The sequence below is a fragment of the Apium graveolens genome, chromosome 4 (assembly GCF_009905375.1).
Source record: "Apium graveolens cultivar Ventura chromosome 4, ASM990537v1, whole genome shotgun sequence".
NCBI lineage: Eukaryota > Viridiplantae > Streptophyta > Magnoliopsida > Apiales > Apiaceae > Apium > Apium graveolens.
The window spans coordinates 38,351,404-38,364,501 of NC_133650.1; the positions used below are offsets into that span (position 1 = coordinate 38,351,404).

The 13,098-nt window shown below is 39.7% G+C and overlaps 1 non-coding gene across 1 annotated transcript; it reads left to right on the plus strand.

The window, feature by feature from the left end:
* Window positions 1–284: 284 nt before the first annotated feature.
* Window positions 285–391, plus strand: LOC141722187 (small nucleolar RNA R71). Its single transcript, XR_012575212.1, has one exon. It is a non-coding gene; the product is annotated as a small nucleolar RNA R71 (small nucleolar RNA).
* The last annotated feature ends 12,707 nt before the right edge of the window (window positions 392–13,098 follow it).

The window sequence follows — 13,098 nt, forward strand, 5'->3', positions numbered from 1 at the left end:
TTTGATTAACTCCATACGTAGCCAGAGAATCAACCTTCATTGATAGCGCTTGGAGCTGGGCTGCAATAGCGGTGGCTGCATCAACTTCCAGAATACCTGCTACCTTGCCTGACGTCATCCTCTGAGTTGGGTTTTGATGCTCATTTGCAGCCATCGTCTCTATAAGATTATACGCCTCAGTATAGCTTTTAGCCCATAAGGCTCCTCTAGCTGCTGCATCGAGCATGGGCCGAGATTGGGCCCCAAAACCATTATAAAAACCAGTGATCACCATCCAATCCGGCATTCCATGATGTGGACATTTTCTCAACATTTCCTTGTAGCGTTCCCAAGCCTCACACATAGATTTTATAGGTTGCTGCGCAAACTGAGTAAGAGCACTCCTCATAGCAGCAGTCTTTGCCATTGGATAAAACTTCACCAGAAACTTTTGCGCAAGATCTTGCCACGTAGTGATGGACCCAGCTGGTTCAGAATGTAACCAGTCTTTAGCCTTGTCCCTTAGTGAGAATGGGAAAAGCCTCAACTTGATAGCCTCATCAGTCACGCCATTATACTTAAAAGTGCTGCAGATCTCGACAAAATTCCTTATGTGCATGTTGGGGTCTTCAGTTGCCGCTCCTCCAAAAGAAACAGAATTCTGCACCATCTGAATAGTGCCCGGCTTGATTTCAAAGGTGTTAGCTTGAATAGCCGGATGAAGGATGCTTGACTGAATGTCATCAATTTTAGGCTGAGAAAAATCCATAAGAGCTGGATCAGCTTGAACAATACGATCTCCCATGTTTACTGGTTCTTTCTGCTCAGTTCCTGAATCCGAATCCTCAAAATCTAACTTCTCCGGAATATCAAGAACTTCGTCTGTCTCCTCAGCTGTATCTAAAGTCCTCTTGCGAGCACAAGAACGAGTTTGCATAAACGCTTGCTAAAGTACCTGAAACACAACCGAAAAGAGTAAGTAACTACTACGTCCTAATCACTGAGTCCTAATGACCAATGATGGTAAGTACATAAACTAAACAAATACGCCGAGTCCCCGGCAGCGGCGCCAAAAACTTGTTAGGGCGAAAACACGCGCTAATATTCACGCAAGTATACGCGTTTACAAGTAATATAGAATATTTTCTAGTTCGTTCCCTCAGAGACTCAGACTAAATTATTATCTAATTAAACTCACTCACCAATGTATGATTACTTCTCAATGTTAAGATAATAACACTTAAAATTGTTGATTAAATATTAACTATAATTAACTACTTAATTAACCACTTAACTAACATTTCAATTTATCAATAATAAAACACTCATGAGATCACAACTTCATTATTACTTCCTTCTATAGCCATTGTTATTACCTTTAGCATGTGACAGTGATGATATTAATCGAATAACACGAAACTGATAAAAGCCAACTTTCATTGTACTAATACCATTCTACCAAACATCCACAATTAAGATAGAAGTTGAATAGTCATCAATTATGTTGAGTTCCTATATGTCTACAGAAATTGACAACACAATGATTTAAGCTCAAGTTATTCCTTTTGATTACATAGGGCAAATAAAACTGTTAGAGTTACCCACTAATCATGCTCAACGTACATGAACCTATGCTAGCATGGCAAGTTCTAAATCTCAAGATCCACCGTCGCTTCACAAGAGATTAACACCCTATCTTATATGTTCGCGACGCACATAAGACGAATACGCACAACCAATACTAGATATCATGCAATCATCACACACTAAAGTATTAAACAATTAACTAAAGAATTCCATAATAAATCCATTGCAACCCCATGATCACGATTAGCCCATAATAGAACTTATCGCCATCATGGGTTCATATGAAATCATGACAAACAAACACAAGAAAATAATAACTAAACTAATTATATTAAAACAGAGTATGTCACAAGATTAAATAAGTCAAAGCAAGAAAACTAGCATCCAACGTTACAACGAAACAAGAATCACAAGAAAATATGATTCCTCTTCGTTGCGGTGTGCTAAATCGGTCTTCTTCCTTATCTCCTTCGCTTCTTGCGTAAAACACAATCTAAAACATAATCCCCTTAATAATCTCTGTGAAAACGTCTCAAATCTACCTATATAATAGTCCCATAAAACTCAGATTACATAGAAGTTGGAAGCCAAACAGAAGTAGAAGTCTAAAATAATTTATCTTTTTACCCGACCCTGCGCGGCCGCTCAGCATAGCTGCGCGGGCGCGCAGGTTGCTGCGCGGCCGCTCAGCATTGCTGCGCGGGCGCGCAGGCCTCTACTGGAAAAAATCCAGGTTTGCTCCGTTTCTTCGCCGTAATCTACCCATTCCTTTCCTCTCGCAATGGTGAACACATGCCAAGGCTTATTCTTGATGATTCCTCCCCCGAAATGCAACTAATACCCTGAAATGCATAAACACTAGAAAAACGCATCAAATACACAAAATACTTGATTTCAAGATACCAATTTAAGCCATTTTAAGACGTTCTAAGTGGTATAAAATGCCACTTATCACTTTCACAGTGTATGCTGAGTTGAGGCGCGAGTTCGATATGCTTCAGGGCAAGTACGACCGACTGATAGACCGACTGAAGAACGTGTATCCGGACAGCCAAAACTACGAAGGGAAGCCCAAGGAGCAGATGATTGCGAGACTTGAGACCTTGGTTCAGTACGTCAACACTAAGCTTGAGGAGATGCCAGTGCACCGGGACCGTACCAACCAGTATGTCATTCAGATGGTGGCGGATGAGCTCCAGAGCATTGTGAAGACGCTTCGAGAGGAAAAGACTACCAAGCCCCGTTCAGATGGAGTGGAGCCTTAGTTCTTTCCATTTACCTTTCATGTTGTTGTACTATCAGACTTTATGGAATCCCCAATTGTTTCCGTTGTTTCCTTTAAATAAGCCTGTTATTCCTAGAATCAGACTTTGTCCCAATCCTATGTATTGTGACCTTTAAAATTTCAATAATTATGTTCTATTGTTCCATTTGCTCTCAACTGTTATTTTACGTTTTTATATGCATCATCATATCTGCTTAATTTGGAAACTTGACCCCATATGTAAATAAGAATGCCATGCGATACCCTCGAATCAATTTATCATTCATATATGTTTTAACATAACTCTTATTTCAGGATTATGCCTCCCAAAAAGAAGAACCCAACAACCACATCCACCACAGACCCAAATATTCTTCGACTACTGGAAACTTTGCAACAGCAAACCAATGCTATAGCTCAACAACAACTAACTCTTCAACAACGAACTGAAAACCAAGATAACCGTGAGCCACACCAACCACCTGAACCACCAGTACCACCTAGACAAATTGTCACTTTCAAGGCTTTTCAGAATGTGAATCCACCTGTATTTCATGATACCACTGATCCAGTGATAGCTAATACATGGATCAAGGAGATGGAAAGGGCTTTTGAGTTGGTACAGTTAGGAGACGATCAGAAGACGCCGTATGCTACTTACTTCTTGAAGGGAGAAGTCATCTATTGGTGGGAATCAGTAAAAGCTATGGAAGTCACTCAGCAGGTTTCTTGGGAGAGATTTAAGAAGTTATTTCTGGACAAGTATTACCCTAAGTACATGCAGAATCAGATGGAGCTAAAATTTCTTGAGTTGAAGCAAGGGAACATGACTATATTGGTGTATGAGAAGAAGTTCACTGAGTTGTCAAGGTTTGTGACAAAGTATACCAGCACTGAGGAGGAAAAATCAAAGAAATTTCAGCAAGGATTGGGGCCTTGGATCAGAGATAGGGTGGCTATGTTTGAGCTTGAAACTTATGCGGGAGTAGTACAGAAAGCTGCTCTGATTGAGAATAATGGGATGTAGTCAAGGAAAGAGAGGGATAACAAGAAGAGGAAGGTTCCATTTTATGGAGAAAAGTCTGAAGCCGGAAGTTCACAAGATCGGAATGTAAAGAGGATTGGTTTCCAGAAGGGCGGAAATTTTCAAAAGAAAGAAAATTTGGGTAAAAGGCAAGAATTGAAGGGGAACAATCAGGCAAGCCAAGGGCAAGTTGGAGAAAACAGGTTCCAGAGACCGGAATGCAAGCACTGTGGAAGAAGGCACCCCGGAGTGTGTAATAAGCTGAGCATGACATGCTACAGGTGCAATCAGAAGGGACATTTGGCGAATGAGTGCAAGATGCCGAAGCCAGGAGTTACGTGTTACAAGTGTGGGAAGACTGGACACATAGCTAGGGAGTGCAAGGCAACCGGACCAGTCAAAGCTCTGATGAATGTGGCAAGTACCAGTGCAAGCGTGCCAGCTGAGGTATTGGCATTACCTCCACCACCTACACCAACCCCGCAAGCAACAGCAAGGACATTTGATCTGAAGATGAAGGATGCTGTACAGAATTCGGAGGTGATAGCAGGTACACTTTTACTCAATAATGTCAAAGCTAAAGTATTGATTGATTCGGGAGCAACAAGATCTTTCATATCAGAATCTTTTGTTGATAAGCTTCAATGTGAGACAATGATTATGAGTGAGGTAGTAAATGTGGTAATTTCGAACCAAGAGAAGATTCCTGTGAATCAATTTTGTCCAAAGTGTGAGATTGATATTTCAGGGTATAAGTTTTCAGCCGACTTGATACTCTTCAAGTTGGGAGAGTTTGATATAATTTTAGGAATGGATTGGTTAGGAGAGAATAACGCTCAGATTAATTGTAAGACCAAGAGAGTGTATTTAAAGATGAAGAGTGGAGAGAAGGTAGTATTTAAGGGGCAGAGGCAAGAGCAACTATTTCTTACAATTGTTCAGGCTAAGAAGCTACTTAGAAAAGGTTGTGAGTCGTTCCTAGCTTATGTAGTGGATTCGGAAAAAGGCAGCCCCAGCATGGAAGATATCCCTGTAGTTAACGAGTTCCCGGATGTGTTTCCCGACGAACTACCAGGCTTACTACCAGATTGACAAATCGAGTTCGAGATCAACCTTGCTCCAGGAACGGAACCAGTTTCAAAGGCCCCATATAGGATGGCACCAGCAGAAATGAAAGAGTTGGCGAGCTAGCTACAAGAATTGTTGGATAAGGGAGTGATACAGCCAAGTGCGTCACCATGGGGAGCACCTGTTTTGTTTGTAAAGAAGAAAGATGGGAGTATGCGTCCATGCATAGATTATCGGGAGTTAAATAAGGTAACAATCAAGAACCGCTACCCGCTACCAAGGATAGATGACCTTTTTGATCAGTTGAAGGGAGCAAAATGCTTTTCAAAGATTGACTTGAGATCGGGATACCATCAATTAAAGATCAAAGAAGAAGATGTTCCCAAGACCGCATTCAGGACCATATATGGGCATTATGAATTCCTAGTAATGCCGTTTGAACTGACCAACGCTCAGGCCGCATTTATGGATCTGATGAATTGGGTATTTAAGAAGTATTTGGACAAATTTGTCGTGGTATTTATTGATGACATCCTTATTTATTCTAAGTCGGAAGAAGAACATAAGCAGCACCTCTGGATAGCATTGGAGATACTCCGACAAGAGAAGTTGTATGCCAAGTTTACCAAATGTAAGTTTTGGTTAAAGGAAGTTCAATTTTTGGGGCATGTCATTGGAAATGAGGGAGTTAAAGTGGATCCGGCAAAGAATGAGGCAGTTATGAGTTGGGAGAGGCCAAAGACTCCTACGGAAGTGTGAAGTTTTCTAGGATTGGCCGGATACTATAGAAGATTCGTCAAGGATTTCTCGAAGATCGCCACGCCATTGACCAAGTTAACCAGAAAGAATCAAAAGTTTGAATGGAGTGCAGAATGTGAAGAAAGCTTTCAAGAGTTAAAGCAAAAGTTGGTAACAGCTCCGGTGTTGGTACTTCCAGATGATCAAGGGAACTTTATAATATTCAGTGACGCTTCACATAAGGGTTTGGGTTGTGTGTTGATGCAACACAGTAAAGTGATCGCATATGCGTCAAGAAAGTTGAAACCGCATGAGTTAAAGTACCCGACACATGACTTGGAACTAGCCGCCATAATGTTCGCACTTAAGATTTGGAGACATTACCTCTACGGAGAGAAGTGTGAAATCTACACGGATCACAAGAGTTTAAAGTACATTTTTACTCAGAAAGAGCTCAATATGAGGCAGAGGAGATGGTTGGAATTGATCAAGGACTATGACTGTTCGATAAATTACCATCCTGGAAAGGCGAATGTAGTGGCCGATGCTCTGAGTAGGAAGGAGAGACTGAATATGATGATAACATCAAAAGAGTTATCTGAAGAAATCGAAAGATTGGAATTGAAACTTTGTGCTTATGGAAAAGTCGAGGAAGTTTGTCGTGCAATGATCTTTCAGCCAACACTAGTGGAAAAGATAAAGAAGTGTCAAGAAGAAGTAATGGAGAAAGAGAAGAATCAGTTATCTGGAGAGGAGATTAATACTCAAAGGGATGAGCAAGGGATACTAAGGTTTTCATCCAGAATATGGATTCCTCATGTACTTGAATTAAAGAATGAGATCCTCCATGAAGCCCACAATTCAAAATTTTCAATCCACCCGGGAAGCACCAAGATGTATCGAGACTTAAAGAAGAACTTTTGGTGGCCAAATATGAAGCGAGACGTGGCAGAATGGGTTGCGGAGTGCTATACTTGTCAGAAAGTGAAGGCAGAACATCAACGACCAAGCGGATTAATTCAGCCCTTGAAGATTCCAGAATGGAAATGGGAAAATATCGCTATGGACTTTATAGTAGGACTACCGCGAACGAAATACGGACATGACACAATATGGGTTATAATTGATCGTCTTATGAAGTCGGCGCATTTCCTTCCAATAAATGAGAAGTCGTCACTGGACAAGTTGGTTCATCTGTATATGCGCGAAATCGTACTAAGGCATGGAGTACCCGTATCAATAGTTTCAGACAGAGATCCCCGCTTTAACTCGAGATTCTGGAAGCAATTTCAGGAATGTCTTGGCACGAAGTTGAATATGAGCACGGCATACCACCCGCAGACTGATGGCCAGAGTGAAAGGACAATTCAAACAATTGAAGACATGTTGCGTAGTTGTGCAATCGATTTTGCAGGAAGTTGGGACGACCACTTGCCGTTGATTGAATTCTCTTATAGTAACAGCTATCATTCCAGTATCGGCATGCCACCATACGAAGCTTTGTACGGGCGAAAATGTAGATCACCAACAAATTGGGATGAAGTAGGGGAAGGAAGAATTCTCGGATCGGAATTGGTACAACAGTTGCATGACACAGTCAAGTTAATTCAGAAAAGGTTGTATGCTGCTCAAGATAGACAGAGGAAGTATGCGGATCCAGCGCGTAAGGATGTTCAATTCCAAATTGGCGAAGCTGTGTTGCTGAAGGTGTCACCTAGAAAAGGGTTGATGAGATTTGGCAAGAAAGGGAAGTTAGCACCTAGATACATAGGTCCTTTTGAGATTTTGAGTCAAGTAGGAAAGGTGGCCTACGAGTTGGCCTTACCACCTCAGTATCAGCATGTGCATAATATGTTCCATGTGTCGTTGCTTAAGAAGTACAATCCTGACGCTAGCCATGTGATAGAATATGAACCTGTAGAAATTCAGGCAGACCTGTCATTTGTGGAGCAACCGGTTAAAATACTCGACTGGTAAGTAAAGAGTCTTAGGAATAAGTCGATTAAGATAGTGAAAGTGCTTTGGAGGAACCCTAAGGTCGAAGAATCGACTTGGGAGTTAGAGTCTAATATGCGTTCCAGGTATCCTCATCTGTTCTCTTAGATTCTGGGGACAGAATCCCTTAAGGGGGAGAGGATGTTACGACCGGTATCTTCGTGTAATATTATTTGTGGATTTGGTATAATATTAAAGCCGAATGAAAATATATTCAATGATTGTACGTTTGTGTGAGTGCAAATTTCTGCATTATAAATTTGCTTTATGTAGTATATGATTTTTCAAAGCAAGAGTTTATTTAATTTCTTTATTTTTGATTTATAAGGAATATTCTAAGCCTTGGAAAATTTTTCTTTTAAAAGGTATTTTGTTCACAAATTTTGAAAATGATTTTATAAAGTCTCTAAAAATCCAAGTTATTTTATGGTATAAATTATATAATTTTTGAACTTGTATTTTATTTTATAAAAATAAATCATTATAAATTTTAGTTGTCATATTTAGCAAATTACAAGAAAGCCCTTGCATGCAAACCACCCTCTCATACTTTTCAAGGACAAAGAGGACAATTCCAACCCCACTAACTCTTATTTTTCTAGCCAATTTCCTTCTTTACCCTTGCATGCAAATTGAACCAAGTTCAAGTTGAAGGCTAATCATGTCAATTCCTAATACCACTCACTTTTGCCAATACAAAAACCATAAAACAAGCAAAGACATGATCATTTCACTTCACTCACCACCACACTTTCTCCTCCCTCCCTCCCTCACTCTCGGCTTTTAGCCGAAACCCCCTCCCCATTTTTTTTCTTCATTCCTCAACCAAGCTTCTACTCTTTACACAAGTAAATGTTACTTCCCATATCATGATCACTCATATTTCAAAGAGTTTTGAGTAGAAAGTTTAAGTTTAAAGGTTGCATGTAAAGGTTTTAGTGAAACTCAAAATACAACCTTGATTCTTGTGAGTTTAGGGTTGTTTTTGAGAGGACTACAAGGAATGGATAAGTGCCAAGTCTTGAGAAGGAAACTCTTGATGATTAAATGGCCCTTTCCATCCATTTCATTCGGCCATGACCATATGGGAGCCGAATGAATGGTCCTTGAGATCATTCTTGTTGTTTTGCTCAAATTTTGCATGTTTATGTGATAATGACTTGAATTTTGTGGTGAAAATTTGATAAAACTCCTTGCATGCTAAGTGATCATCTAGGTATAGCTCATACTAGGCTTGCATGTTTTATGGTAGAATATATGTAGAAAATGTGTTGTTTTGGTTTGCAAAATCCGAGGACATGCATGCATGTGGATTTCTCTTAGAATGTTGTAAGATTTTGATCATTTTTGTTAGTGAGCCTTAATTTCAGTAGGAGTAATGTGTTAATATTGATTTATGCTTCTTGTTGAATGGTAATAATTCGTGGTTATCTTTTATAAAATGCATATCTTGTGGTTTCAAAAACTTAATGATTGGTGAGTTGAGAAATGTGATCTCTTTTGTTTTGCCATAATTGTACCTTAGATAAGGATGATCTCACCCAAGGTTATTTTGAGAATAAGGGAGTTAGTTCAGTAGATTACCATGTATAAGTCTTGGTTTAAGAATTGGGATGTTGGTAGTTGAGTTTGTCAAGTCAAAACCTTGGAGAAATGAGAGTTATAGTTTCTGCAGAAAATCAGTTTAGTACCCTGAGGTTTAGAGTGAGTTTTGACCATGTCATTGATGTGCACTTTGAGGCCCAAGCCACCAGAAGTTAGTATTGGGAGTATATAAAAGGTTTTAGGAGTTGGTTGGAGGTTTGCATGTCTTTTGGTTAGGTGCACAAGTAGAATAACAAAATCTGTCCAGCAGGGGACAGTTTTGTTGCAACTTAGAAATAGGAAGATTTGACCATGTCATGGGTAGGCCCTCATTAGGCCCTATTGGGCCTTAGTTAGAGGGAGTATCAGAGAAGTTTTTCCAACCATAGTTCATAGGATATGAGTTAGAACCATGTGTCACAAGTTAATTCAAGTCAGGACGTTTTCTGCCCAGAAAAACAGGGAAACCTTGGACTTTTAGCTTAGGCCCAAGAAGGCCCAAGCCAGGCCCTTGAGCCACATCAAGAGTGCCTAATGCACTCAAGAAACTATAGTTGTCATTCTGAAATTTGCACCAGTGAGCGCTTTCACTTATCACATAGTTTTAGAACACTTAGAAGTGAGTATTAGGTCGACCACCATAGTTGTAAGATGTTATAAGGTCAGTAGAGCTAAAGGCACAAGTGAGGGTGAATAGATTTTGGATAATTTAGGAAAGGCACATCGAGTTAGGAAGCCAAAATTACAAGACCTTGTCTAGTTTAGCGACCAAGTGACTTAAGATGTGAGTCGAGATCATCCAAGCCTAGTGTTGCATTATGGTATGTATGGTGTTATTTGGTGTTAATATTTGATATGTGAATATGTGGCTATGTGTGTACTTTTGTAATTTAAAAGTGAATATAAAATTAAGTGCGTATAGGCCTAAGTGCCATCCGTGTTTAATTTCAAGTTGTAAATAGGTTAAGATGGTAAGAATATATTATAATGAGGATTATTATTATTATGTAGGATCTCGAGACGAGGGAAAACTTGCCATAAAGGTCGAGTGAAGCTCCAGTTGCTCCTACCAGTCAGACCAGACCAGCCTTTCTCAAGGCAAGTGATTCAACTTGACCTTCGTATTTACTATAAACAGTTCATATATATATTGATGCAATTATCCTGAGTCATTTGATATGTTTTAAATCAAGCATATCTTTCGTTTATCTTTGAATTATATAGAAATGCCATGAACCCTCGAGTATGTATTGCTAGTAGTTCAAAAGCCTTTTTATGATAGTTAAATGCCATGATAAAATGAAGAGTTGATATATTACTTGATTGATCCTCTTGATTAACATGCTGATGATTCCTAAGTATTGATATCTCATCCTGATACTTGAATCCCTATAGAACCTTACCTTGAACCCTGAAAGTAAGAAACTTATCAAAGTGATCCCTCATTGATTGATACCCCTCTTTCTTATCCTAAAGCTTGACAACTCTGATATATCCTGAACTAAAGAATCATTTCTTCATACCTTAACACCCATAGTATTCATGAAGCTTATCTTCTTGATGATCCAACACCTGTACCTTAACGAGAAGCCATTGCTTTAAGCCCAGTTTGGCATTACCCCTTTATATTATCCATTAGTCTCACTAAATTTTCCTGTCCAAGTTCTGACATATGAAAACCTTTTGGTTACCCTAATAGAGTAAAATTTTGTAAATCATGGCCCTGAGATTTAGTACCATATTTCCCGTGTTTCGAGTTGATCTATAATCCCTTAATAAAAATGTTTACTGTTAAAAGAGATTTTGTTATAATTCGGCATCAGTTTTTGAAATAAATAAAATATGGGTTTTCAGTCCCAAAGGGGGATAAATGTTTTCTTTGAATAGTGGATCTGGACTGAGACGCGAGTCCTTTCCACACTTATATTAGACTTAAAAGTTGCCTAGGGATTCCCGTTAATGTTTTAGAACCCAGCGAGGTTCGGGATTACTTCGCGGCTGATCACCGGCTGTAATCCGTAGCGTCATAAAATGATTTTGATTAAGACATGATTTTAAAATTGTTTTGATACAAGCAAAATGATGCCATCTCACATAGTTTTATCTCTCGTTACCATTGGTTATGTCTTTCCATTGTCATTCTGTAATGTATGTCTCGATTTATGTTTTGTGTCGTAGTGTTAGCACTTGTTGAGCATTTGGCTCACTCCTTGCTTTACCCTGATATTACAGCTAGCAGCTATGGTTAGATTCAAGCAGACTGCCCGTAAGACCTGTGATGCTGATGCTTATGTTCGAGCTCAGGTAGAATAAGTAATAAATAGTTTGTGTGAGGACTCGGTACTTTTAATCAGATGTAATAGTTGGTAGTGTTGGGCTGTTCCAAACCCTAAACTGTAAGATCTTGGAGTTGGTTATGTATTCTTCTTTTAGAAAATGTTGTAATAGTTATATTTAATTTGCTGTTTAAGTTGGGGGCATGACAAGGAATACCTCATTATCCCCTTATTGTCTCTCTCAGTATGGATCTCTTCTCCAGTCATTGATTCTCTGCCCTCACTCATTATTCTTTCTTGGCATAATCTAATCTTTTCTAATAACTCTGGCTGCATTGATATCTCAAACAGCTTTTCAGTTCCAGTTCTGGTTACCTTTACTTCTATTTCCATTCTTTCGAAATCCCTGATTAATTCCTCCGAAGTCATTATCATTCTGAGCCTTTCCTTCCTACTGAGGGCGTCAGCCACCACATTGGCTTTCCCCGGATGATAGAGAATCTCACAATCATAGTCCTTGATTAGTTCTAACCATCTCCTCTGGCACATGTTGAGCTCTTTCTGCGTAAATATGTATTTGAGGCTCTTATGGTCTGTGAAAATCTCGCACTTCTCTCCATACAAGTAGTGCCTCCAAAATTTTAGGGCAAAAACTATTGCCGCAAGCTCAAGGTCATGAGTAGGATATCTAATCTCGTATTCCTTCAGTTGTCTCGACGCATACGCAATCACTTTACCGTGCTGCATAAGCACACACCCTAATCCTTTGTGCGATGCGTCACTATATATCACAAAATCTCCTTTTCCGTCTGGAAATGCCAACACCGGGGCCGTTACCAACCTTTTCTTTAATTCCTGAAAACTGTTCTCGTATTTCTCCGTCCATTCAAACTTCTCTGTCTTACGAGTAAGTCGTGTCAAAGGGGCTGCGATCTTTGCAAAGTCCTGTACAAATCTACGATAGTAGCCGGCCAATCCTATGAAACTCCTTACCTCTGTGGGTGTGGTTGGCCTTTCCCAATTTGAGACCGCCTCTATCTTGGAGGGGTCGACCAATACTCCTTCTTTATTGATCACATGTCCTAAAAACTGTACTTCATTCCGCCAGAATTCACACTTCGAGAATTTGGCATATAACTGCTCCTCTCTGAGTATTCCTAGAGCTATCCTCAAATGCTCTGCATGTTCTACCTCAGTCCTTGAGTAGATTAAAATATCATCGATAAAAACTATTACACACTTGTCCAAGTACTTCTTAAATACTCTGTTCATTAAATCCATGAAAGCCGCTGGGGCATTGGTTAATCCAAAGGACATTACCAAGAACTCATAATGCCCATACCTGGTACGGAACGCTGTCTTGGGAATATCTTCGGGTTTAATCTTTAGTTGGTGATATCCAGTTCTCAGGTCAATCTTGGAAAAATAAACAGCATCCTTTGGCTGGTCGAACAGATCGTCTATTCTAGGTAACGGGTACCTGTTCTTTATGGTTAACTTGTTCAACTCTCGATAGTCGATGCACAGCCTCATGCTCCCATCTTTCTTCTTAACAAATAACACTGGTGCTCCCCACGGAGACA